Raw genomic sequence first — 26,689 nt, 5'->3', positions numbered from 1 at the left:
AGCCACTGGAAGGGGCAAGGTCAAGGGCAGTTACACAACAGAACTCCCAAAGTAAACCCATATCTGTTCCTAATCTATTTCCCTCCACCCTCCACCTACACGGATGTGCCCTTTAAATATTGATTTGCCCACCTTTGCGGTATGTGGTAGACTTTGTCTCAGAAGTCAGCTTGATCCCTTTGAAAGTGTTTACTAATTAAATCAGACTGGGAGGTTAGGCAACTTCAGATATATTTATCCTGTGTATCCCTGAACCCAGGACTCCTAAACAGCCCCAGAGAGGTCAGGTACAGTTTCCTGCTTACTTTCTTTATTGGAGGAAGTCCTAACCATTGCCCAATTAAGCTGAATGACACTGCTGCTTTTTCTACCATTAGCACCTGATATATTTCTAAGACAGACGTCAGAATGGCTGGAGCTAGAATGCTAAATGCTCTTAATGAGCATGGTTACGGACCAGTTTCCCACACAGCCGTATGAAATTCTCACTCAGTGACACAGCATTTGGGCCACAGACACTGACTCAAATACAATTTTGGCTTGGAAGGAAAAGTGCTGCTGTAGTAATTCACAGGTCATTTCCTTCTAATATTTTAAAATAATATTTGTTTCAGGAGAATCTGTGCACATGCATGGATGTATGTGTCTGAGTGTATGTGAGTAGGGCCTGTGTGTATGCATTTGTATACATCTTTAGCTAGGAGAGCTTTCAGAAGAGGCGAAACACAAAGTGAGAGGGAGAACTCCATTGTTTTGGGTCTTAGGGCAGTCACTGCCTCAATACAACTCCATTTCTTGAGTTCAGGCTTATTTCATTCTCTTTATCTGCTTTGGTCATTTTCACTGGTCTGATAGAGAGTGAGAAAGAGCTGACCGTGATTATAGGAAATGTCTGTTCTTGGTCTCAGGGAATCCCCTTAAGGATTCTTGTCTTAAAGGTCTTCATTAGTTCCAAGAGCAACGCCAATCACTTCATTTCTGGAGCAGTGGGCTGAAGCACTTTGGGGTGCCTGAAAGCACACTGACAATCCTGCAGTTAGCACTATGACAAAGCTGTGGGTGCTCATTGGGCTTTGCTAGGCATGGCCCTCCTCTCATGAACAGAGTCTGGAGCATTCTGCTTTCTGCATCTATGGGTCATTGTTCACAGGGCTGCTATGTCCATAATCCACAGTCTCTTAGCATTTTTACCATGAAGCTCAGAGCACCTTAACTCTCTAACCTCAACCCCTAGCTCTGTTCCTGTTAGCATAAAATAAATAGCTAGTAGTGGTGTTTCTAGTTTGAAGGGATTGCGCTTTTTAAGGTTTTGATGAATACTGCCTAATTATTCTTCAGAAAGGCTTTACCAAGCTTCTTTCCCAATAATCTATGGCAATAATTTCAATCTTCCCTACCCCCTCCCTTTTATTTTAACTTCTAGGTACACATAAGAAAGGACAAGTTTTGTATGATGAACTTGGCTAAAGAGAAGGATGTGACATCTTTGGGAACTTGAGCTGCTTGTAGGAATGAGAGCAAAATTCTGACATAACCATGATTCATCAATAATCACCATTATGCTGCTCCATTCTGTCTGGATGCACTAGTGTATAATAGTTTTTTTTTTTTTTTTTTTTTTTTTTTGAAACAGAGTTTCCCTCTTGTTTACCAGGCTGGAGTGCAGTAGTGCAATCTTGGCTCACTGTCGTTTCTGTCTTGTGGGTTCAAGCTATTCTCCTGCTTCAGCCTCCCAATTAGCTGGGATTACAGGTGCCCACCACCACGCCTGGATAATTTTTGTATTTTTAGTAGAAATGGGGTTTCACCATATTGGCCAGGCTGGTCTCGAACTCCTGACCTCAGGTGATCCACCAGCCTCGGCTTTTCAAAGTGCTGGGATTACAGGTGTGAGCCAGCATGCCCAGCTATCATAGTTTTTATGCATCCTATTAACTCTGGGTTTTTGTTTCAGAAGAAGCCTTTTTTTCTTCTTTCTTTTCTTCTTCTTTTTTTTTTTTTTAAGAGGAGCAAGGTTGAATGGTAGGTTAGCAGAGGACTGGAGAAAAGGCAGTCAGTGCTACAGGTGAAGAGATATGAACTTCAGTAGTGCCCAGTGGGATCCAACCAGCTGTTGGGGCTTAAAACTCAAGCACATTTCTTGGGTGATAATTTCCAAGAAGTAGTTAGTTTTGGTTGAGACGGCCTCTGGACTATCCCCAGCTTGTCAGTGGAACTCGGTGGTCCTGAATGAATCATAATGAAGAAGCATTACTTGTGGGATGTGGCCAACCTTTCTGTTCAGCTTTTTTCGGAGAGCTGATGGCAGCAGATGGACTTTATGAAGGCGACGGTGACTCAAAGCCTTTCTGCTCCACTATGTCCCATAAAGCTTTTATGAAGCTTCAGTCATCTTTTCAGCAGATCCTGTGTCATGAATAAGGATGCAGAAAGCACAAGGAACACCTTATCCATGGTGCATCCCAGGTTTCTAAACTTTCCAAAGAGGGGAAATTAGTATTGTTGGCTCTGGCTACGAAACCAGATTGCTGAAGCTATGGGACTTGTTCCAAACTTCAAGATCTTGTTCAGTGGGAACGATTGTAGCTTTAGGTAACTCTAGGGCTTATTGGCTTGGGTGAGAGTTCCCTAGCATCTGCTGGAATGTGATGACTATATGATGCAGGGAGGAGAAATGGAAAACGTGGGTCTTTATTGACCCAACAGAGCCTTGTAAAAAAAGTACCAACTACATACATGCAGTCTGTGCATTTCAAAAGCAACAAACAAAATCAATTTACCAACTCTCTGGAGAGAAAATGAATTATCATTCACTGCAAATTCTCCTAGGTAAGCAGGAGGGTGCTATACCTGTGTAGAGAGAAAAGTTTTATATACCCTCAGCTATGGGTCCTCACTATAATACAGTCCCATCATGTATTTCTGGAGACATCTACTTTGGAGGCTTCCTAGGATTGAATCTTTCTCATCTTTCTTCTCTTTTCTTCCTCGAGTCTTGTGACATTGATAATAATCAAAAAACAAAAATAAAACAAAACAAAAATGGTCTTAGAATAAATTTACCTGGAATCAAGTCATTGTGAAATGTCCGGCTTCTTTGACCCTCAGTATTCCCATCTGCAAACTAGGAATAATAAGACCTGCGTTTCTCCACTGACCATCAGTAAATTGAGCTTCAATTACATAGTTAGAGAAACAGTGAAATATTGCTTCCAAAGTTTAACACAAATTTTAATATTTTTACTTTCTGCTTTTAAAAATATGCTTCTCATTTTCTTCCCCTGACTAGATCTTTGACTGCCAGAGAGATGTATAAGCATCTTGAGCTCTACTGGTAGAGTTATGAGTTCTTGAATTTAGAGGTTATTAGAAAAATTTTCCCTACTGTTTTCATGTAAATTACCACTCATGGTGAAATAGAATGGTGAAATAGAATCTATTTTTTTTTCCTTTCACAGTACCTTTTTCATTGCTTCCAAACTTTTCGTACCTTTTCTACCTCTACCAACACCATCCTACACCATCCAGACTGCCACCTCAATACACTCTTAACCCTTTCCATGCCAGCACATTCTATACATCTCATTGATTCACTCATTTGCTCACTTAGCAAACATACCTGGTAGAGCCCAAACATTGCAGTAGGTACTAGATATATTAACACGTTCAAATATCTTCTTCAGATTCCTATCACCTGTCATATAAATGTCAAGGCCCATTGCCTATGATTCAAAAATCTCTGCGTTTACTTGTTTCAACCTGCTTTTATACCCTTAAATTTTTCTCCCCCTTTTCTCCTTTTCTTTAAGAAACAAGTTCTTGCAATGTTACCCAGGATAGATTTTAACCCTTAAGCTCAAGGGATCTTCCTGCCTCAGTCTCCTGGTTAGCTGGAACTGTAGGTGCATGCCACACAATCAGCTCTGCTTTTTAATTCTTTCTCTCACTACATGGTATTATGAACTCTAAGCCCCAGGTCGGCTGGTCTTCTCTTATGTCTGTGCCTTCACTTTAGTGGTCCTCTTCCAGGTGTGCCTCCCATCATGATTTCACTTGTTCAAACCTAATATTCAGTGGGGAGTTCCCAGTGTTGCTGCTTTTGTGCAACTCCCCTGACTACCCCTCCAAAGGACCCTTGTTGCTTAATATCTGAAAGTATATAATTCAAACTGCTAGTTATCTTTTTAAGCATATAGGAAAAACGACATGATTTCAAGGTAGTTAAATGAAAAGAAAGAAAGATATTGGCTTATATGTTCTCTTACCCTCCATAGAATCTAATACAGTCTTACTCAACAAATGCTTGCCTATTTATTGTTGGAGCCATATAATAACACATAAAAATGTAAAGTGATGTACTGTTTGGGTTATTCTAGTAGTATATTGCTTCCCTCTTATTTATTTATTTTTTGTATGACTTCAGATACCAACTTGATTCAAACCCTTCTCAAAAATGACCTTTCCAACTTGGCTCCTGTGGAGCCATCATCCTTCTTTTGTCCTTGCTACAGAAATACAGGATTGCCTTCTCTAATCTGGGGAGCACAGTATCAGGTAGTAAAAAGAGCTGCAGCTTTGCACAGAAAACTAGATCTGAGTTCTAATTCTCCCTGCAAATTGTTTGACTCTAGAAATATCTTGCCTTGCTGAACTTCAAGTTCCTCTTCTATAAAGCAGAATCAACAAAACCCATTATAGGGCTGTTGTGAAAATAACATATGATACTATATGAATATAGTACCAGTTTTGCTCACTACACAGTAGGGGATCACTAAATTACAGTTATTAGTTATATCAACCATGAATGCTATAGTGCTTTGTATCTTCTAGGGCTCTGAAAGAACCACTAAACTTGCCGGGATGCATACCAGCCTGCAGTGTAGTGGGCTTTTGTAGACTTTAATTTTGGGAGCTGTCCAGCATGCAGACTCCTTCCTGGTTGGTACAGAGCCTCTTTTTTGTAGTATTGTTAGAGAATAGTGGCCTCCACTTATCACAGATGTCAGAGACTTTAAATCCTCCCTCTCTTCATCTCTAGGTTGATAAAGTTTAACAAATGCCCAAAATTTGGCCCATTATATTTCTCTGCCACCTTGCCTTTGGGATTTTGAATCCTGACTGTGTGACTTGCTTCTGGGATTTTGAAGCCTGAGCCTATGTTCTGAAGCTAAATATGCACGTAAAATTTATTCACAGCACAGGCAGCTGCAGAATGGTATTCAGCCTTTTTCTTCTTTCTTCCTACAAGATCATCCCTGAGCTTCCTCTTTAAGCATCCAGACTGCTATATAGGGTTCTTGTTTTCTAAGTCTTCTGTTGCTGTGACTATCTGATAAACTTCCAGTAAGTCAATAACCCTTCTTTCCCAATTTTTTTTTGCTTATGTTACTTGAAACCAAGAACTCAGAGTGACATACCACATGTCCCAGGCACTTCATTCAATGACAAAGGATCTATGATGCATTGGCCTACCCTTTGATCTTGTTCCCGTGACTGGCTGTAAGGGTTGGTGAGGACTTCTGCTGTCATTTTTTTTTTTTGTATCATAGTTTTCATCGTTTTTAAGGAATCCTGGAGCCAGAAAGACTGTTGAAGTGCCCGCTAAACCATTGGCTTTCGAGTCACCTCCTGTCTATTTTCACAGGATGACATTTCTCACCCTGAATTGTTCCCATGTTCCAGTTTTTCCCCGCCTTTTTTAGAAGAATGGCTCAGCCAATGAAATTCTGGCACCTTCTCTTTCACACCTGAACAAGTTATCAGGAGATAAAGATTCTCATGTAACCTTTGCTGTCAATAGTCTTTGTGTAATCCGGTTCATCTCTTTGTCCTTCAGTCTTCTCACCTATAAACTAGGCTAAGTAACAGCAGAGGGTCATTTTCAGGGGAACATTTAAAAAAATTGTCATGGTAGACTGGAAGTAATAAGCAGATGGAGCCCTGAATATTTTTCACAGAGCAATGATAATAAAATGAATGGTAACAACCTTAGGAAAGATTGGGTGACTTTTGGGTTTGGATATTAGCCACAATTAGAGAAATGTGCATTCAGTGGCAGTGAGGGGCTGGGGGCTAAACAAAAGCTACGGTTTTTCTTAATCTGGTAGTGACCTCTTCTGGGGAAAGAAAGAGTCTAGCAGGGCCTCAGCATTAGGAGACACGTACAACGTTTGTACCAAGGCAACCAATGAGAGAGAGGATGGTCCCCAGAGGGAAAACCTCTCTGGTTAGATGTTTGTCCTGGGCAGCCAGGTGGAAAACAAAAATAAATGAACTGAAACTAAAAATCACTTTTCCGGGTAGCCTTACCCAAAAGAGCCCTCATTGAGAGAGCTAATGAAACCTTCTGGACCTGTGTATGCTACTGTCTGTGCAAGCTGGCCAGATCCAAGAACCAAGGTTGGTTTTTAGGGAGAATGGTTCAAAAAAGGTCCAGATAGGATATGTATTTGTGTGCATTCCTAACTGGAGGGGAAAAGAAGGGCTCTGTCAGAGACACAAGGCAAGATTCAGGTGGATGGTGACATCTCGAAGAGCAAGCCATCCTTGCTCTTCGGATGGTCCTTTAGTGGGTAGAAAATGCTCAGGCTCCTATTTCAGTCTTGTCAATTAAACTAGAATAGTACAAACCGTAAAAGTTTTTTTTTTTTTCTCTACTACACACCACTATCTTCATCTGCTACTTAAAGGTCTTGGAAGGAGGAAGAAAGAAAACCTCCAGGAAGTCTTCTTGGTGACTTCAGCAACAATTGTATTCCCCTTTTCTGGCTACCTAAATGACTTAAACTGTGCTACAGAATGGAACATTAAATCAGACAGGTTCTGTCTTGAAGAGTGCTGCATGACATTACTGAAGATACGAGCTATTGCTTCCACTTAGACCCACGGGCAGCAAGGTGCAGGGCTGATGAAAACCATATTGCCTTATCTATTTTTGAATAGCATGGGAAGAATGGGTCTTGAAGGTGAAGGGACTTGCTCAGGGCCAACTCAGAAACATGTGGGCATGGCTCACCTTAGACCTGGGACTTCCAGCTGTCTTTTTTGTTTTGTTTGGTTTTCTGTTAGCAGTTACTCCTCTTCCACCTTTCTCCAGCCCCACACTGCATTATTTTAAATTGCATTTTGGGTTTTGGGGTATATGTGAAGAGCATGCAAGACTGTTGCATAGGTACACATATGCAGTGTGATGTGCTGCCTTCCTCCCCGTCACCTATATCTGGCATTTCTCTCCATGCTATCTCTCCCTAACTCCCCACCCCGCGCTGTCCCTCCCCTATTTCCCCCCAACAGACCCCAGTGTGTGATGCTCCCCTCCCTGTGTCCATGTGTTCTCATTGTTAACACCCGCCTATGAGTGAGAACATGTGGTGTCTTTCTGTTCTTGTGTCAGTTTGCTGAGCATATTAAATAGATTAGTCATCTCTTAATATCACCTGCATATTAGATTGATTAAAAACATGGTAGCTACAATTTAAGCAAATACCACTTGATAGTCTCTGTCCATTCATGCATTCAACAGATATTTATTGGGTGCCTACTTTGGGCTCGGCACTGGAGATACAATAGCAAGCAAAAATGACAAACTCGGCCATTGTCAAAAATGTCATCAACAAAGATATAACGATGTGGTAAGGGGTTATGATGGTAAGGGTGTGGTTATTATTCTAGGGAGAGCTTCCTGAAGGAAGTGAAAAATTCTCTTCATGTGTAGCTCAGGCCTAAAAGTCTCAGCGTCATCCTTGACTTCTCTCATTTTCTTACGCCCTATATCCTATCTACCAGCAAATCTGATTGGCTCTGCATTTGAAATATGTTCAGAACCCACCTGCTCCTTACCACCTCTGCTGCCATCCTCCTTTGCCCAAACACTTTTTGTCTCTTGTCTGTATTGCTGGCATATGGTGTCTCCGCTTTCACTCATGTCTTCTCATGCTCAAAGGTATTTGGACAATACTGGGTCAAAATAAATTTCCAAGTCTTGTACTGCTGCAGGACTTCTCAGAGGCTTTCATATGCTAACTAAGGTACTGACTCTCCAAGAAATGGGTACAGAATAGAGCACATTACAGACATTTGACCCCAGGACTCTTTTCCTATAGTGCATTTCACACAACTGCTGGAAAACACAGAAAATGTTTAAGAAAATATAAATACATCACATAAAATGTTATTATTTCACAGGAGAACACGATGGGACATGGAACCACCTACAACAGTTTCATGGAACAGGGAGTCAGGTTTACTGAGTTCTAGCTGTAGTTACCTTTTCCTGACCTGTGCAGCATTCGACAAGTTATTTAATGTCTCTGGGTTTCCTCATCTGTGAAACACAGACAATAATTCCTGTACTGTCTTCTTTGCCAGGCTGTTGGAAGAATCAAATCAAATAAAAAATGTTAAAGTAAGAGCATCCCTTTCCCTCCACTACACCAAACATGAATTAAATCCAACACCATTACTGTGCTAGTGTGGACACTTAGAAAATCATTAGTATTTTCAGTTACACGATCTCTGCACTTAATCAATGAAAACAAATTAACATTTGGTTTATTTATTTAAGCAACCAGGAGTAAAACCCAAAGAGTTGCTGGCTGTTGGCTGGAAATCAAACAAAGAATTAATTGGAGCTAAGTCTGTGGAGAGTGCCAGTCTGTGACATTCATGGGAGAAAGTAAGAAAAGTCTGGAGTGACCTGGACTGCATAGTAGAAAGAAAAGTCCCTGCAGGGACCGTGTGAAAAAGACTAGAGAGGTAAGAGAACCTGAAAATACAGCACTGTAGGTAGAAAGCTGTAAAACTAGAATGACGCTGACAAAGACTTTCTTATTACCTTAGCTGATAGCGGTGGCATAATGGCCCACACAGAATCATTGAATAGCATCAGCCATGGTAATTCAGGGAAAGCCAGTGGGGCAATGGGAAACTCTAAGCTGGCAACGTTCTGTGGTTTTCATAAAGTGCCTATCCAGAGTACATGGTCCATTCATGCCAGGTCAGCAAGAAGCAGCTGCTGATGTGATGATGATTTCCCTTTTGGGCTAAACCTCAACAGAGTTCCCTTTTTCTCAGGGGCTTTTGGCTGTGACTGATGAAGTTGCCTTAGGCTCAGGATTCTGACACCCTGCAAAAGCAAAATTTGACAAATGGGATCTCATTAAACTTAAGAGCTTCTGCACAGTAAAAGAAACTATCAACAGAGTAAACAGACAACCTACAGAACAGGAGAAAATATTTGCATACTATGTATCCAACAAAGGTCTAGTATCCAGTGTTTTCAAGGAACTTAAACAAATCTATGATTAAAAAAACCAACAACCTCATTAAAAAAATGGGCAAAGGACATGAACAGACACTTGAAAAGAAAACACATATGAGGCCAACAAGCATATGAAAAAAAGCTCAGTATCACTGATCATTAGAGAAATGCAAATCAAAGCCACAATGAGATACCACCTTACACCAGTCAGAATGGCTATTATTTAAAAAGTATAAAAATGGCCAGGTGCGGTGGCTCACACCTGTAATCCCAACACTTTGGGAGGGTGAGGCAGGCAGATCATGAGGTCAAGAGATTGAGACCGTCCTGGCCAACATGGTGAAACCCTGTCTCTACTAAAAATACAAAAAACAGTTGGGCATGGTGGTATATGTCTGTAGTCCCAGCTATTCTGGAGGCCGAGGCAGGAGAATTGCTTGAATCCAGGAGGCAGAGATTGCAGTGAGCTGAGATTGTGCCACTGCACTCCAGCCTGGCGCCTGGTGACAGAGCAAGACTCTGTCTCAAAAAAAAAAAAAAAAAAGTATAAAAATAACCGACAATGGCAAAGTTGCAGAGAAAAAAGAAAAATTATACACCATCAGTGGAAGTGTGAATTAGTTCAATCATTGTGGAAGCAGTGTGGTGATTCCTCAAAGACCAAAACACAGAACTATCATTTAGCTCAGCAATCCCATTACTGGGTATATACCCAAAGGAATAGAAATCATTCTGCCATAAAGACACACACTTGCATATGTTCATTGCAGCACTATTCATAATAGCAAAGACATGGAATCAACCTAGGCACCCACTAATGGTAGACTGGATAATGAAAATATTGTACGTATACACCATGGAATACTATGTGGCCATAGAAAGAATGAGATCATGTCCTTTGCAGGACCACAGAAGGAGGTGGCAGCCATCATCAGCAAACTAACACAAGAAGAGAAAATAAAATACGGCATGTGCTCACTTATAAGTGGGACTTAAGTGATGAGAACACACGTATGCAAATGGGAACAACAGCCAATGGGGCATACTTGAGGGTTGAAGGTGGGAGGAGGGAGAGGATTAGAAGAGACAACTATTGAGTACTATGCTTGGTACCTGAGTGATGAAATAATCTGCAACAAACCCCATGACAAGAGTTTAGCTATATAACACACTTGCACATGTTCCCTTGAACCTAAAGTAAAAGTTGAAAAAAATAAATAAAAATAAAAGATTCTGATGCCTCAGACTAACTTACACTCAGTAAATACATTCCGATATATTTGTGGGCCAAAGGTCCTAACGGAGTTGGTGATGATGATGATGATGATGATGATGATGATCTTTGTATTGATAATGGTAATGCTAATAAAAAACAGCTTTCATATGGAGTCAGGTTTACTGAGTACATGAGATACAATACTCTTTCAGAGGGACAAAGCAGGATTTGGAGGATGGTGAGGGTGAGTTCTAGAGGAGCAAGCTACTTGCCCAGTGGTCATATAGCAGCTTAAAAACCACACTACAATTCACCATTCTGAATGGTAATTGTCTGGTCCTAGTAGACTAGCAGGTCTTGGAGGGCAGGGAACATATCTCATTCATTGCTATATCTCTAGGACCTGGTGTATAAAAAGTCTCAGAAAACAATCATTGATTGACTAAAGGAATAAATAAACATACGAATAACTGTTTAACGTAGCCTATTAAAATGAATTAGGTAAAATATTTTTCATTACTTGTTTTCTGATTTGTGAAGAGTCATAATTTCTTCTGACAGTAAAAAAAATTAAAAAGCAAGAGGTAGGTATCTTTTTAAAGTTTCATCCTTCCACATTCATACATTGACCAATACAAATTAAACTACTGAAGGAGACAGAGCCAGTATTTATTGGCCAAATACTCTGCAATTAATTATTTCTATCATCTAGAATATTCTTTGATTGGGTATTAATACAAGAGGGCAGAGCCTGTGGTATATTCTCTGTTATATTCCGAACAGCTAAGAACTGTGCCTGCCACCCAGTAACCACTCAATATTTTTTAAATAAAGAAATTACTGCTATGTGTTCTTTCATTTTTGTTATAAGCCCATTTATAAGGAAGTTTAAATGCAAAGTACTTTTTCCACCTACCCCTGGACCTTAACATTGAGCCTTCGTGTCACAGGCAAGAACCCAATAGAATTAAAAGGTTTTTGTTTGTACAATGCTATTTGCCAGGATTACTAAGCAAACAGGAGAAATGGAACAAAATGATAAAAACAATTTGTGGTGCTTTCCTGTGGGATTTTTGGAGGTTTTTCAAGGCATGACTAGTGACTAATGTAATTGACTTTTGGAGGAGAAGGGGAAGAAAAATGGGCACCCAATTATGGACTTTGTCTCCTGTGAGGTTTGTGGTTCTGTCCAGTCTTTGCAAAACACCACTTTTTTGGAATAGCCTGTAGCTGGGTACATAGGCCAATGACATTCACTGGAAATACAGGGAGCCTGGTCTTTCTCAGAAATGAGGGTTCATTATATAACAGAATTCAGGTGGCAGCAGAATCAAGGGACAGGGAGCAGTGGCTGAACTCAGGTGATCAGTGGTGGCACCTTAATTGCCTGGATTAGTAATGGACACAAACGTTTGGGTAGCTGCTAGGTTTCTCACAACTCGAAGGACCATAGCTCACAAAACAGGCTGACAGCTCATTCAGTTCAAGGTGAACATTATTGTTCCCATCAAACGGCTGAGGAAACTGAGGCCTGGAAATTGCACTGAACTGGCTTGAGCTACCCCACTAGGTTAACCAAGTCCAGATTTTAAACTTTCAGTGTTGTGTCATGAGCTCTTTCATTACAGAAGAAAACTAAATAGCCTCAACTTTGTCTGGCCACTAGCCCAGAGATTGGGAATGATTCATAGTCATTCTCTAATTACTGGTTTACTCTGAAGCTTGCCTGCATCTCTGGGAAGCTCCTGGTATAGAGATACATTCAATAATTACAATAGTTGTTTTTTTTTTCTGGGGGTTGTACAGTGAAGCCTAGTGAGGGAATGCAGGATAGTTGATCCCAGGGGCTTTAAAACCTCTGGAATTTTAGCAGCTCATAAATATTGAGCATTTGCTAAGGGCAAGGTAGAACACTGGAGGCTCTATGTGCAGGAGCTCCCCCAGTAGTTGCAATAACTTTGTGAGATATGCATTGTTATCATCTCCACTTAACGGTGATTGAGACTGAGGCTCAGAGAAATTGACCTGCCCAAGGTTTCTCAGCTAGAAAGTGGAAGAGCTGAGCAGCAACTTCAGGGAGTTTGACCAATTCTTCCTGGCCGTGAAGGTGCCTGTTCAATAACAAAAAACGATACAAGTGGTTCTTAAAATGGTGCTAGGACCAGCAGCATTGGCATCAATGGGGAAATTGGTAGAGATGCAAATTCTTGGCCTCACTCCAGACCTACTGAATCAGAAACTCTAGCAGTAGAGGCCAGAGATCTGAGTTTTAACATCTTTTCAGTGGATCTTGATGCCCACTCAAGTTTGAGAACTAAACGAACTAAAGCACTGTGCTTTCTCGGAAGAAAGGACTTGTACAGAGCACTCACTGCACCAGACGAGCTGAGAGCCTTGGGAAGATGTTCTTCCAAAAGATGCTATTATTTTGGGCTTTTGGACTATACATGAGAGAGTAGAGTGGAAGTAGAATCTCTTAAGAAAGAGTATGCGATGAGAGAAGGTAGTAGAAAGAGGTGACATCACAACCACTTTCTGAGAATGTGATGTGTTTGTAGAACAGGTGTTGATTATCCACTAAGACTCACTGAGATCAAGTGACTTGGTCCAGGTCAGATAATCAGTGACAAATGAATGTACTCAAACCCGGTCCCCTGACTCCTTCGAGAGTATGTCAAAGCTACATTTTCTCACTAGACTAGGGTGAGGCATTAGCGGTTCAGTGAGCCTCTGAATCATTAGAACTTCTCCTCATGATTCAGTAACTGTCACAGCTTCTCCAGACTAGATGAGCTAGAATTGAAAGAAGAATGGAAAAGATAGGAATTTGGTGGTCCCAGGAGGGAGAGAAGACTAAGGGGAGAATTCAGAGAGAGGCGCTAAGGAGACAAGGATGTCTTTTAGTTACCGCTCTGGAACCCATGGCTGTCTGCTTACCTTGATCATCATTGTCGTTATTTATTGGGTTGCACATGCTCTAGCATGTTACCAACCAGAAAATACAACACAGGCGACCTCACGTTTAATTCACAACTTTGCTAGTGATCCCAAGCAGGTTATTGAGCTTCTCTGAGATTATTTCCTCATGTACAAAATGAAGATCATTAGAGTTCCAACCTCATGGGAATTGAGGGAGGTTTTAAAAGAAAGAACATATGTAAAACTGCTAATAGATTGTCTTGCTCTTAATAAGTGCTAAATACACAGGCACTGTGTTGTTGTTATTATCTTATCCAAAGGCTGGTTCACAGGGCAAGGCAGCCATGGACATAAAAGTATGCCCCAGTGAATGAGGATGATGATTTAGCTGTTTGTGGACACATAAATCTCCCACTACTTGTCCATTTTAATCTTTGCTCCCTTATCCATCACCTCTGCCTTCTCAGCTCCTCACTCAGAGAGAGTGGTCTTAAGAAAGGACCCCTTCAATCTCTTGTTCCCAGAGAGGTCATGGGTGCATCTCATTTATTTCACTGTATCACCCAACTCTGCATGCAGTGTCCAGGACATCAGGGACTCACTCACCTGAACACCAGCTGCCAGGAGGTGGCAGGTAGACAGAGAGGAATGCTTTCAAAAAATGTCATCCTGATATTCCTTCCAATTGATTGCTTAGCAGATTCATGGCAAAGCAAGGTTTTCTGGACCCTGTTACCTCCTTTGTTTCCTTAAATGACACTAATATTTATTGATCAATTGCAACAAACCAAGTGTTTTATGATACTTAAAAAATGTTATTTCATTCAAATGTTGTGATGGTATTTGTAAAGTGAATATAATTATTTCCACTTTATAAATGAGGTAAATAGTAATGGATTTTGGAATCAGGATTTAAATCACATTTCTGGCTCCAATTAAGTCTTTTATCAGTTGATGTTGGCTGCTTCCTCCTAAAAAATGAATACCTTGATAAGGAGGCCCCTTGGCAAGGCGCATGTAGGAAAGTTTTTTAGGGAAGGAGCCTGATTCCCCTGAATTAAAGACATCTTTCTGCTCACACTGGTATATAATTTGGATCCTCTTCATTCTCTGGCCATATCTTCATGATTATGCCTTTCTACTTAGCCTTGTAAATGGACAATAACTCTACTCAGAGTCAAATTAAGGGGGTGAGCTAGACAGAAAGTTGCCAGGGGATTGATTCTATAACAGGCTCTGATATATCACTGAAAATTTAATGACATGGAACAGTTTATTTATTAATATTCCATGCACAGAGAATTCTGCTTGGAAGAAATGTTTGATAAGACACTGAAGGTGGAAAGAGGTACCGGACAGTGATCTTCTAGGGATGGTGGATCAGGCCAGGGCCAGGATGCTATACAAATCCAGGCCAGAGCAGAATCGTTTGAGAGGACAAAGGGGAGGCTGAGGCTGCTACCAACAAGCTACTTTCTCTGATTTCCCCACACATCGTAGATGGCCAAACAGTTAAAAACATATTTTCTTGAAGGAGCACTGAATCATTCCCCTGTCCAGGGTGCTCCCATCCCTGAGTGAAGCCCTGATGCTGCTCAGAATGCTGCATAGGCCCTCGTGCTCTCATACTCCTTCCTCTTTCTCCTTCTCTCTCTCCTCCTCTGGATGTTGCTGTGCAGTGTTCCATTCTGATCTCCAGCTCTAGGCCATTTTCCACCACAGAACAACACCTGCAGCTTGGAAAAGAACAACAGAATGTGTGATGGGCAAAGACAGAGAAGGCTGGGTTCCAGGACATTTCTAGCATTAAGAAGAGGAGGTTGGAATTTAGAATCTCTTGCTCTGCCTCTGCCTACATGCCTTGACCAAGATTCTTGAGCTCATCATGAAACAATATGAAAAGCAAGCATTGTTTGAACACTTAACTATTACAGGCACTATTCTCAGTGCTTTATGTGTTTATGCAAATAATTCTCCTAATAACCCCACAATATATTTACTTTTATAATCCCCATTTTAAACATGAGAAAATGGAGGCACAGAGAGGTTGAGTAACTTGTTCAAGTTCATGCATCTAGCAAACAGGGTTCAAATGCAAGTATTTTGGTGCCAGAGGTTTCATTCTTAACTACTTTGTGATACTGCCTCTCTGGAGGGGACAAAAAGCATTGGTGAAGGTGAAATAAGTCAGGTATCTAAAATCTTTTCAGACATTGAAATTGTTTGAATTTGAGTACTATTATTAGCCCTCCCCACCTCCTATATCTCTGCTATTGGTAGAAATAAAAATATGCATCTAGAGATGCCTAGAAGGGAACAGAACTCACCCAGGTGGTGCATGCAGATGGAGAAGGGACTGTCCCTTTTGCCAAAGAGTGAAGAGAGATTCGAGTGCTGTTCACCATTGTGGTCTCTGTAGTTGGCCCATGCGCAGCACGCAATAGGGCATCAGGTAATAGTCACTAAATAAGTCTGAGTTTGGATCCTTGCTCTATCTATTACCTTTGGTGAGTTAATGCAGTTTTCTAAACTCCATGTTCCTTTCATTTCAGAAATATGAAGTTGGGTAATGACTTCAGTGGTCCTGAGACCTAAATCTAGATAAATGAAGATTTTGAAGAACTGATGATAATTGCTGATATTATTCTTCTAGACCGGTGGCCAACAACCTTTTCCTGTAAATGACCAAGTAAAAAATATTTTAGACTTTGTGGAGTAGACTGTCCCTGTCACAGAAACTCAATGCTGCCATTGTAGTGTGAACAGCCATAGACAATTCATAAACAAATAGGCAGGGCTGTGTTCCAATAAAACTTTATTTACACAAAGAGGTGGTAGACGGCATGTGGCCCTTGGCTTGTAGTTTGCTGACCTCTGTATGCTATGGTCTGAGCAGTGGGAATCTGAAAGTTGCTAAGCCACATTAACAGACTGAAAATGTTCTTAAACTTTCTAGGCAAAGCTCATCTCTTCATTCCTTTCCAGTGTTAAGGATGAGCAATACTTTCCTGGCAGGGGAATCTGTGTTCTCCAGGTTTATGTTTGTTTGTAATATTTCTTTAACAGGTGTGGGTGGTGAGAGCCCTTCCTCCCACATGTTTTCCTTCTAACTTCTTATTTCCTAGTAACTGTGAACCTTCTCCACATACCTCTAGAGCTAGTCTGTGGTGGGAACACCAAGAATTTGGGAGGCTGGAACTTTGCTTGACTCCCAAATAGAACCTTAGTAATATGGCATATTTATCTAGAATAAGTGGTGTCCTAAAAAATATATTTAAAAGATGGTCATTTTTAAAAAAAATGTGGTGGGGACCTGGAAAAAGAACAAGGTAAAAATATTATATTTTATATGTTAAAGAGAATGAGCCAAATGTGCTTTGGGGGAGAGAGAACATCAGTAGCTTTTCAGTGTTTACTATTTCTCAATTATCTAAGAGGGGCCTGAGACACCACAAGTTGATGGTTCATCCAAAACCACATGAGATGGGTAACTGTGGCTCCCCATGGGAACATCAGGGGACTCTTATCACAAGAAGGGGGAAGAATGAGACTTAAACTCCTCTATTGGGTAAATATGAGGAGGCTGTCCAACCTCAGTCTTTTTTTTTTCTTTCTTTTTTTTTTTTATTGCATTTTAGGTTTTGGGGTACATGTGCAGAGCATGCAATACAGTTGCATAGGTACACACAAGGCAGTGTGTTTTGTTTGCTTTCTCCCCTTCACCCACATTTGGTATTTCTCCCCTGGCAATCCCTCCCCACCTCCCCCTCCCACTGGCCCTCCCCTTTTCCCCCTATAGACCCCAGTGTTTAGTACTCCCCTTTCTGTGTCCATGTGTTCTCATTTTTCATCACCCGCCTATGAGTGAGAATATGCGGTGTTTCATTTTCTGTTCTTGTGTCAGTTTGCTGAGGATGATGTTCTTCAGATTCATCCATGTCCCTATAAACGACATGAACTCATCATTTCTGATTGCTGCATAATATTCCATGGTGTATATGTGCCATTGCAGCACTGTTTACAATAGCAAAGACCTGGAATCAACCTCAGTCTTTTGAGCATCTGTTTGCTCTCCTATGCTGATGAAAATAATGTGAAAAGCATGTTGCCCATTGCCTGGCACAAACTAGATCTAGAATAAGTGGAAATTCGAAGTTTTCATTTGGTTTGTTGATATTATTATTGAAATCTGACACTTCTTAAATCTTAAGCATTAGGCCTATCTGAGCTGATCACATACTTGCTGGACTCATGTCACCTTTCGATGTCGTCAAGGACCCACATTCTGTCCGTCTTTCTGCTTGTTCTTCCATTCTTCAAGTTTCAGCACTGTTTCTCCTCATGGCTGCATCTCGGCTGCATCACCCACATGCATTCTGTTTTCTCAGAACATCCTCTCCGACAAGAAGAAAGGAAAAGAGGTAGCAAAAAGGGCCTCTTCTCCTATGGTTTTCTTTCTATTTGGGAGGAGAGTATTTCCAAGAAGGCCCCTTTCAGACTTTCTCTTACATACCATTGACCAGAAGTGTGTCACATATCCAGCTATAAACAAACGGCTGGCAAAGTGAGTGGGTAACCATGGTTGGCTGAGAAGACTCAGGATTCATCCATGGGACTGAAACAAGGAAGGAGGGCGAGTAGCCAGTGGGTTCGCAGGGTCTGATGAAAAGGGTACTTCCTTCCTCAATCCCTCCCTGTTCCTACAGAAACACGTATGTTGTTTTCAGCAGTTCCTAACAGAGTGCCTGGCCGAATATGGCACTCAATATATATTTTTGGTGAATAAATAATGACTAAATAAGTAATGAATAGAATTTTCTTCTTTTTGTCTTTTTTTGTTTTTCCATCTAGACCTCTGGTTTCCTCTTTTTGGAGTCTGGGGCAGGCAGCCATAGTATTCTTCCAGTCTGAAGATGACTTTCTAGATTTGCTACCATGGGAAGAATTGAATACGGCCTGTCACACTGTTCACATTCAGCCTTTGATATAAGTTGGTCAGTGTGGTCAAAGACAGGCCAGCGTGGGTGAGGCTGATGGCATACTCAAGGGCTGCATGCACAGACGTGACCAAGCCCTTTCTAAGCAAGATTGGAAGTCAAGATAAGCTTGTTCCCTTTAATCATCTCTTTGGGCAGTTTCCTATGGCTTTTCAAGCTCCCCCATCAGAATGTCAACAAAATAACAGGGATCTGCAGAAAAAAAAGTCTTAAGATAAATTATTTGAAATGCACTAAGCACCTTGGAAGCATTAGTTGTCAAACCTTTAATGAGATAATTATAAATGTCCTTTACTTAGCGCATAGCTCAAATGATCTACAATACATTTTTAGGTATCACTTTGTTGATCTAGTTTGAATGAAGCACTGGAAAACATTTCTTTACATAAGTGGTTAATCTGGATTATTTGTGGCTTCAGTCCTGTTTACCCCCATTGCTAGGCCAAAATGAGGATTTTTGTGCTCATATCTGGAAAACTCAGGGGAATAATATAGAGTGGCAGAGTGGTTGTCTAATCTGACTTGAATCTGTTTGCTATCACTTATTAGTGTGACACATTGGGCAAATGGCTCAATGTCTCCAACCTCAGTGTCCTCATCTGCAAAACTGGGCAATAATCGAGGGTGGTTCTGGCATGGTGCATGGCATAGTGTAAGGGTGAAATAAATGCTATCTTTAATTGCTTTTGACATGTTATATTCTCCAGTTTATCACTGAAACACATACTTTTTTTAAAATTGCATTTTAGGTTTTGGGGTACATGTGCAGAACATGCAAGATAGTTGCATAGGTACACACATGGCAGTGTGTTTTGCTGCCTTCCTCCCCTTCACCCACATTTGGCATTTCTCCCCAGGCTATCCCCCCCAGTTCCCCCCATCCCTCCCCTATTCCCCCCAATAGACCCCAGTGTGTAGTGCTCCCTTTCCTGTGTCCATGTGTTCTCATTTTTCATCACCCGCCTATGAGTGAGAATATGTGGTATTTCATTTTCTGTTCTTGTGAAACACATACTTTTTACAAAGACAACTGTAGTTGTCACCTTTGAAATATAGATTATGCCATGTGGCTATCCCAGCATCAGCCTATCCAAAAACAGTTCACCAATATTGTGAGGAGGTTTCCGAAGTCTCGAAATGGCCCTGGGCGCTTGGATTATATTGAGCCTCATGCCACTGAAAACTTTGACCAGACAATCAAGGTAGTTTAAAAACACTCAAGAAATAGGTCTTTCTTTGCTATGCAAAAAATTACTTTCCTTAAACGGACTGATTAAGTTACTCAAAATCGTCACTTCAGGTTTTTTGAATTGATTGTGTCCTGCAGTTGGTGTGAAACATGAAATCGTGTAACACTGCAGCGTGAAGTGCCCATGAAACCAGGAGCTGGGCAATGTTGGTTCACCACACCTGTTCAGTAACATCATGGCACCTCACGCGGCTCATCTCACTGTGCTGGGACTCCGCTTTCTGATCGCTGAAGTGAGCAAACAGCCATTCATGTTGTTCGGCTGGTTATTCTAGAGTAAAAGGTAAACATTTTTCATCATGGCAATTATTGTAGCTGCTGTGGTATTTGAGGAGTTTTTTCAGAAGCCAGAAATTTCTTGGGCAAAGGGTATGAGAATTGTTGTTTTTCTATGATCAATTATTTCCAACTCTCTGAAGATGCGTTAAAAAAAATTCTGATTATCTGAAAATCTGAATGAAACAATGTGGAAGTTTGGGCCCTCTGAGAAGCACACAGAGAGAGTAGGATTAGCTGTGCAGGAAATTTATTGGAGGAAACACCTGTGAAGAAAAAGCGAGAGGAAGTAGGAGAAGGCAGGGAGAGGCTTCAGACCTGCTGCAGGTCTCACATCTGTGAAAGGAGAGGAGGAGGAAAAAAATTGAGTGGCAGAGTCCCAGATTGTAGTACAGCTCTAAATTCTAGTATTTGGCATGATCAGAGGGAGTTCTAGAGCCTGTCTGAATACTTTCATGCCTTAAAACAGAGATTCCCAGTCCCCTGGGCATGGACCTCTACTGGTCCGTGTCCTGTTAGGAACTGGTCCGCAGAGCAGGAGGTGAGTGGTGGCCCAGCCACTGAAGCTTCATCTGTATTTACAGCTGCTCCCCACTGCTTGCATTACTTTCTGAGCTCCACCCTCTGTACTATTAGCAGTGGCACTAGATTCTCATAAGAGTTCTCTATTGTGAACTGCTCATGTGATGGCTCTAGGTTGCGTGCCCCTTATGAGAATCTAATGCCTTATGATCTGTCCCTGTTTCCCATCACTCCCAGATGGGATCATCTAGTTCTAGGAAAACATGCTCAGGACTCCCACCAATTCTACATTATGGTGAGTTGTATAGTTATTTCATTATAGATTACAATGTAGTAATAATATTAATAGAAATAAAGCACACTATAAATGTAATGCAATTGAATCATCTCAAAACCATCCCCCTGCTCCCTGATCCCATGAGTCTGTGGAAAATTTGTCTTCTATGAAACTGGTCCCTGGTGCCAAAAGGGCTAGGGACTGCTGCCTTAAGGAACAGGTCCAGACCAGTCTCCTTGTGGTGTTTAGTCATTGGCTGGGGGGTACCTAGGGAAGGTGTGACCGTGACATGAACACAGCAGGTATCAGTAGCTGGGGCATTCAGTCAGCTTCTCATGGCAGGAGATCTGAGCATATATTGTCATGGCCAGCCCCTAAATTTCTTGAAGTTTTCTGTTTGGAACACAGACTTTAATGAGTTTGAAAAAAAAAACCTAGAACATGTGTGATAATAGAGATTTATTTACCCAAAATCAATGTTTTATTCCTTCCTTTGATTTCACTTCCTCCTCTGTTTCAGCTAGGCCAACCCTGTAGAAAACCCCACCCAAGTTTGCAGAGTTCCTCATTTCACATTTTTTAAAAAGAAAATCTGTATGTGAATAAGCCACTTGTACTTCCTTTGTTTTACATGCTCAGGGAGTTATGATTTATTTTCTTGGGTTTCACAGGTTTTCTCCCTCAGCTCTCCGGTGGCAAGGTCTTTGTTTTGGGATGATGACATGTAATAGAAAAACCATACATTTTGTTCCATGAGCAGACACAAATAGCTGTGTGACCTTGGGCAAATTACACACCTCTCTGAGCCTAGGTTAACCCTTTTGTCTAATGAATCTAATAATAGTATCTACCTCACTGAGATGTTATAAGTATTAGGAGAAATAATAAATATAAAGTTCTCAACACAGTGCCTGGCACACTGTAGGTGTTTAATAAATGCTGGATGGATGGATGAACCTGAAGACTGGAGGTGGACAGGCCTTAATAAATGCTGGATGGATGGATAAACCTGAAGACTGGAGGTGCACAGGCCTTTGTTCCTTTTCCTCCTTCTTGCAGTATCCCTACCCCCTTGCAGTCAGAGGATTTTGATGAGAACAGGTGGATGGATAACAGACTAGAATCATAGCAACAAACAAGCCATTCTTGAGCATTGATTGTGCACAGCCACTGGGTTAAACCCTGCAGGACAAGAGGAGGACACTGAGGCATTGTCTGTCGTTGTAGAGGTTGCATTTCCCCCATGGCATTAGGCGTTCAAAGATATAATGACTGGGGACATAGGATGGGGAACAGCGTGATTGAAGGTGTGGTCGCAGGCTAAGGGTGGCAGCTTGGGAAATGGTGGAAAGTCTGATGTGAGGAAATGGAGAAGATGTAGCTGGAAAGTTGTCTTGGGATCAAACCCCTGAGGGTTCTGAAAGCCAAGCTGAGGAAACTGGACTTGATTCTGTAGATAGGAGGAAGTCAGTACAGGCTCTCAAAGAGAGACTTGAAATTCGCTGAGAAATGGCATGTCTGAACAACCTGAAGGCAGGAGGTTGCCCTTGGTAGGTTGGGTCAAACACTGTTGTCAGTAAATGAGGGTTATAATGTCATCATTTTTCTTTTCAATATAGTGGCAATCTCTAATAATGGACCATTGAGGGCTAGCATGTTGCTCTTCCCTGTGAGGAAAAACACTAGGAGTGGAAGTTTTAATCTTTGTTATAAATGAGCTTGCTTTAGTAGAGGGGAGAAGAATCACACTGGACTGCTAAGTCATATTTGTTCAATCAGTGGCATTTGTTCTGAGCTCCTACCACGAGTCAGGCCCTGTGCCAATGGCTGGGGTGTAAAAGCAGGCACATTGCCTGCTCTCACTGGGCTTTGCATTCTATTGGGATAGCAAAACAAGTGAGTGACTGCAGTAGTACATGACTAAAGGCCAAAACGAATGGGACAGACAGGGAGTGATTTGAAAATTTGCTGGAGAAAGAGAATAGTAGAAGTTAAAATAGCGGAGAAAGACTTCTCAGAGGGAACGAGACCTCAACTTAGTTTAGATTTATTTTTTTTAATAAATAATAGTTGTGAATATTTGGGAATATGTGTGATATTTTGATACCCATATACAATGTGTAGTAATCAAATCATGGAAATTAAGATATCCATCACCTCAAAAGCTGACCTTTTCTTTGTATTGGGAATGTTATAATTCTTCTCGTTTAGTTACATTTTGAAATAGATAATACATTAGTGATAATTATAAGTTCCCTTCTGCACTATCAAATACTAAAACTAATTTCTTCCATCTAACAGTATTTTATTTTTTTAAACTTTAACCAATTTCTCTTTGTGGGGAGTTGAAGCTTGGACGTATGGCATATAAAGAATAAGAGCATACCCATTGGAGTCTGACTGGATGGTATAGACGGTGAATCCACTTCCTAGCTGTGCTCACTAGAGCATGTTATCCTCTGTGTCCCAGTCTCCTCACTTTTAAAGTGGAAACACTGGTGGAAACTCACATGTAGGGTTATTAAGTAGACAGAGCATGGGTCAGAAATTCTTTTCTGTAAAGGACCAGATAACAAATATATTAGGCTTTGCAGGCCGCTTAGTCTCTATGTCGACTTCCCAATTCTGTCACCACAGTGGAAGGCAGCTGTAGACCACAGGTTAACAAATGAGTGGCTATATTCCAAGAAACATTATTTACAGACATCAAAATTTGATTTATATCCTTTTCGTATGTCACAATCTATTATTACTGTTTTGATTTTTTTCAATCATTTAGAAATGTAAAACCTTGCTGGACACGGTGGCTTATGCCTGTAATCCCATCACATTGGGAGGCCAAGGTGGGTGGATCACTTGAGGTCAGGAATTTCAGACCAACTTGGTGAAACCCTGTCTCTACTAAAAATACACAAAATTAGCCCAGTGTAGTGGTGCATGGCTGTAATCCCAGCTACTTGGGAGGCTGAGGCAGGAGAATTGCTTGAACCCAGGAGGCGGAGGTTGTAGTGAGCCGAGATTGTTCCATTGCACTCCAGCCTGGGCAACAAGAGCAAAAATCCATCTCAAAATAATAATAATGATGTAAAAACCATTCTTAGCGCTCTAGCCATACAAAAACTAGTGGCATGCTTGATTTTCTTCACAAACCATAGTTTCCAGCACCTGTGATAGAGTAACAGGCTCCAAAGGTCATCTGTCATTATTTTTAACCTTTTTAGATGGAAAAATGGAGGTTAGAGGATTCATACAAGACTCCAAAAAGAAATTTCTGCCATGTGGGGGTCTCGTCAATTATCTTCTATCAGCTATAGATATGTACAAGGGAAGTACAAAGGATTCTGTAAAAGACTGATTTCTTTTGCTAGCATAAGTAATGTATCTGAATTCTAAAGAAGCCTCACCTTCCATGTAAAGCTTTATTTAACAGAATATTTAATGAGATAGGATTATATTCTACTCTTCAAATGAAGAGTTCTGTTCAGCTAAGAAAGAAGCACTGCAGCAACACAGGGCACCAGCTCTGAGTCTCTTCCTGTATTAAGATTGTTCTTGCATTGCTGTAAAGAAATACCTGAGACTAGGTAATTTACAAAGAAAAGAGATTTAATTAGCTCCCAGTTCTGCAAACTGTACAGAAGCACAATGCTGGCATCTGCTTGGCTTCTGGGGAGGCCTCAGGAAACTTACAATTATGACAGAAGGTGAACAGGCAGTAGGCCGAGGGTGCAATGGGAGAGGTGCTACACACTTTCAAATGCCCGTATCTCAGAAGAACTTATCACTATCATGAGGACAGTACAATGGAGGATGGTGCTAAACCATTAGTGAGAAATCTGTCCTCATGAGCCAATTACCCTCCACCTGTCCCCACCTTCAATAATGGGGATTACATTTTAATATGAGATTGAGCAGGGAGCACACATCCAAACTATACCACTTCCTCAACTCAAATTTCTCCCCACTGATCAACTCTCTTTACATATGATTTCCAAGGCTCTAAAAATGGCAGCCACAGGAAAGCAAAATATTCCAAACAGCAGAGAAAGGTTGCTTAAATGAAGGAATATACCTTCTTCAGTGAGTGGTAGTTATTTATCTGGGGTTTGGCCATGAATCCAAGACAGAAATGAAAGACATATGAGTGAAACAAACTTATGTTTGTTTTTGTTTGTTTTATTTGTTTAAAAGAGTTAAAACTTTGGAATTTTTTTACTTTAAAATAAAACTTACCTATTGAATGATCTGTGATTTACTCTTTTCCCCAGGCTCAGCAAGCTCTGTTCCCTCTTCCTCACTTTCTGAGGAAGAGTGAATGTTTCAGCTAAAAACAGGTGTCAATAACTGTGTGAAAGAAAAAATGAAAAGGCAGATGTGCCTAGAAACAGTACTTAATTTAAAGCTTCGTTTTCCCTTAGCCGGAGGGAATGTGTATCTTACATTGTGTGTAGCCAGGTGTTTTGGAAGGCTTTTGAGTACCGTTAGCCCATTGGTTTCTCAGATATTTTTTAATTGCAAAAAAAGTGCTTGCATGCCATCTAAATTTACTATTTCTCCTTCACCCACCCAGGGTAAACCAAAAGATACGGTACAGTCTAGGAGACTAACCAACTTCCTTTTAGCTGATCTCCCTGACCCCCACTTCCCATCCCTCTTTGTTCACAAAACATCCAGAGTTATCTTTCAGAGACAAACTGTTGCCTCCTCTGCTTACCTTGTTGGGGGCCCCTCATTGGCTATGGGATGAAGTCTCATCTTCCGACACAACATGTAAGTGTCTCTAGCATCTGAGGATGTTTCTGTCTTTTCAGTTACATGTCTTCTCTCACTTTAGACTTTGCATTCAAGTCAAACTGTGGTTTCCAAAAGTCACAGCCTGCTTACATCTCTATGCCTTTACCCACGCTTTCCCCTTGGGATTGAGTGCTTTCCACCCAAGAATCAGCCCAGCTTGGGGGAAGCCTAGAGATAACAAAGGACCCAATCCGAGGAAGCGCTATAGCAATTCTATAGCAACCAGGCCTCTCAATTCTCCCTTACTCCTTTCAAACATCAGATGTGTCCATTATTTTGAAGAATGAGAAGTGCAAGAGTGGGTGGAAGAACCCATCCCTGCATCAGCCTCACATGTTCTGAGCATCCTCTCTGTCCTGGGTGTGGGAATGTAGCAATGAATTAGCCCTCAGTGAACTTGCAGCTAGCAGAGAAGATGAGAGCAGTCCATGAACTCCCAAAGCACCAGGCAGGAAGTGATAAGAAGAATATGTACAAACGGAAGCCTCCATAGAAAGCTCAGAGGAAGGAGAAACTATATGAAGTTGGAATAATCAGAAAAGACATTTTGAAGCATTTGCCCTGTGACTTTAACCTTGAAAATAAGAAATATTTGAATATGCAGAGAGGGTGGGAGAGTCTGGATGCCAGAGTTCAGTCTGTGCAAAGGCAAGGAGGTGGCAGATAAGCTGGGCTTTCAGAGAACAGAGAGCCTCAGATTAGAGCAAGTGGGAGCTGAAGGAAGAAAAGACAAACTGATGGGTCAGAGGCAAACAATGGAGGAATCAAAGGTGTTGGACAACAACTAACCTGCAGATTCCCTGCTCCCAGCCACCCACAGACTCAGAAAGCTTCTTTCCTGATTCAGACTGGAAAAGAGGTTGCTTGGCAGTGGTAGGAACGCTGAGCTTGGTCAGGATGCTGCTGGGGTGCCTTCAGGACACCAGCAAGACAATGCCAATGCCTTAGAGTTGTCTTAGAGGAATTTTGTCTATTTTGACTTTCTACTGAGTTTATTAGAAGCATATTCCCTAAAGTGGGACATCAGGGTCAACTGCTGATAAGAATTCAGTATTGAAAAGAAAAAGTCAGAGGAGTGTAAAGTTATCGTGTGTGTGTGTACTCACCTTCTTCCAGAGAGGTCAAAGGGCTTTTCCAACATCATCTCTTTAGGGCTCAATGCTCTCTATGGCTTGGTAAA

General features: G+C 41.2%; 2 long non-coding RNA genes across 2 annotated transcripts in view; both read left to right on the top strand.

The window, feature by feature from the left end:
* The first annotated feature begins 1,529 nt into the window (after positions 1 to 1,529).
* LOC144579759 (uncharacterized) lies at positions 1,530 to 19,254 on the top strand. The gene is made up of 3 exons (XR_013528105.1): positions 1,530 to 8,754; positions 15,947 to 16,071; positions 18,246 to 19,254. It is a non-coding gene; the product is annotated as an uncharacterized LOC144579759 (long non-coding RNA).
* A 2-nt stretch (positions 19,255 to 19,256) lies between these two features.
* The window catches only part of LOC144576508 (uncharacterized), a 32,963-nt gene continuing 25,530 nt past the window's right edge, over positions 19,257 to 26,689 (top strand). Inside the window, exon 1 of the long non-coding RNA XR_008477222.2 lies at positions 19,257 to 19,923. This is a non-coding gene — a long non-coding RNA (uncharacterized LOC144576508). The remainder of the gene's footprint in view (positions 19,924 to 26,689) is intronic.

Source organism: Callithrix jacchus, chromosome 16, assembly GCF_049354715.1.
Source record: "Callithrix jacchus isolate 240 chromosome 16, calJac240_pri, whole genome shotgun sequence".
NCBI classification, from domain to species: domain Eukaryota; kingdom Metazoa; phylum Chordata; class Mammalia; order Primates; family Cebidae; genus Callithrix; species Callithrix jacchus.
This window is presented reverse-complemented; position numbering and strand designations above follow the sequence as displayed.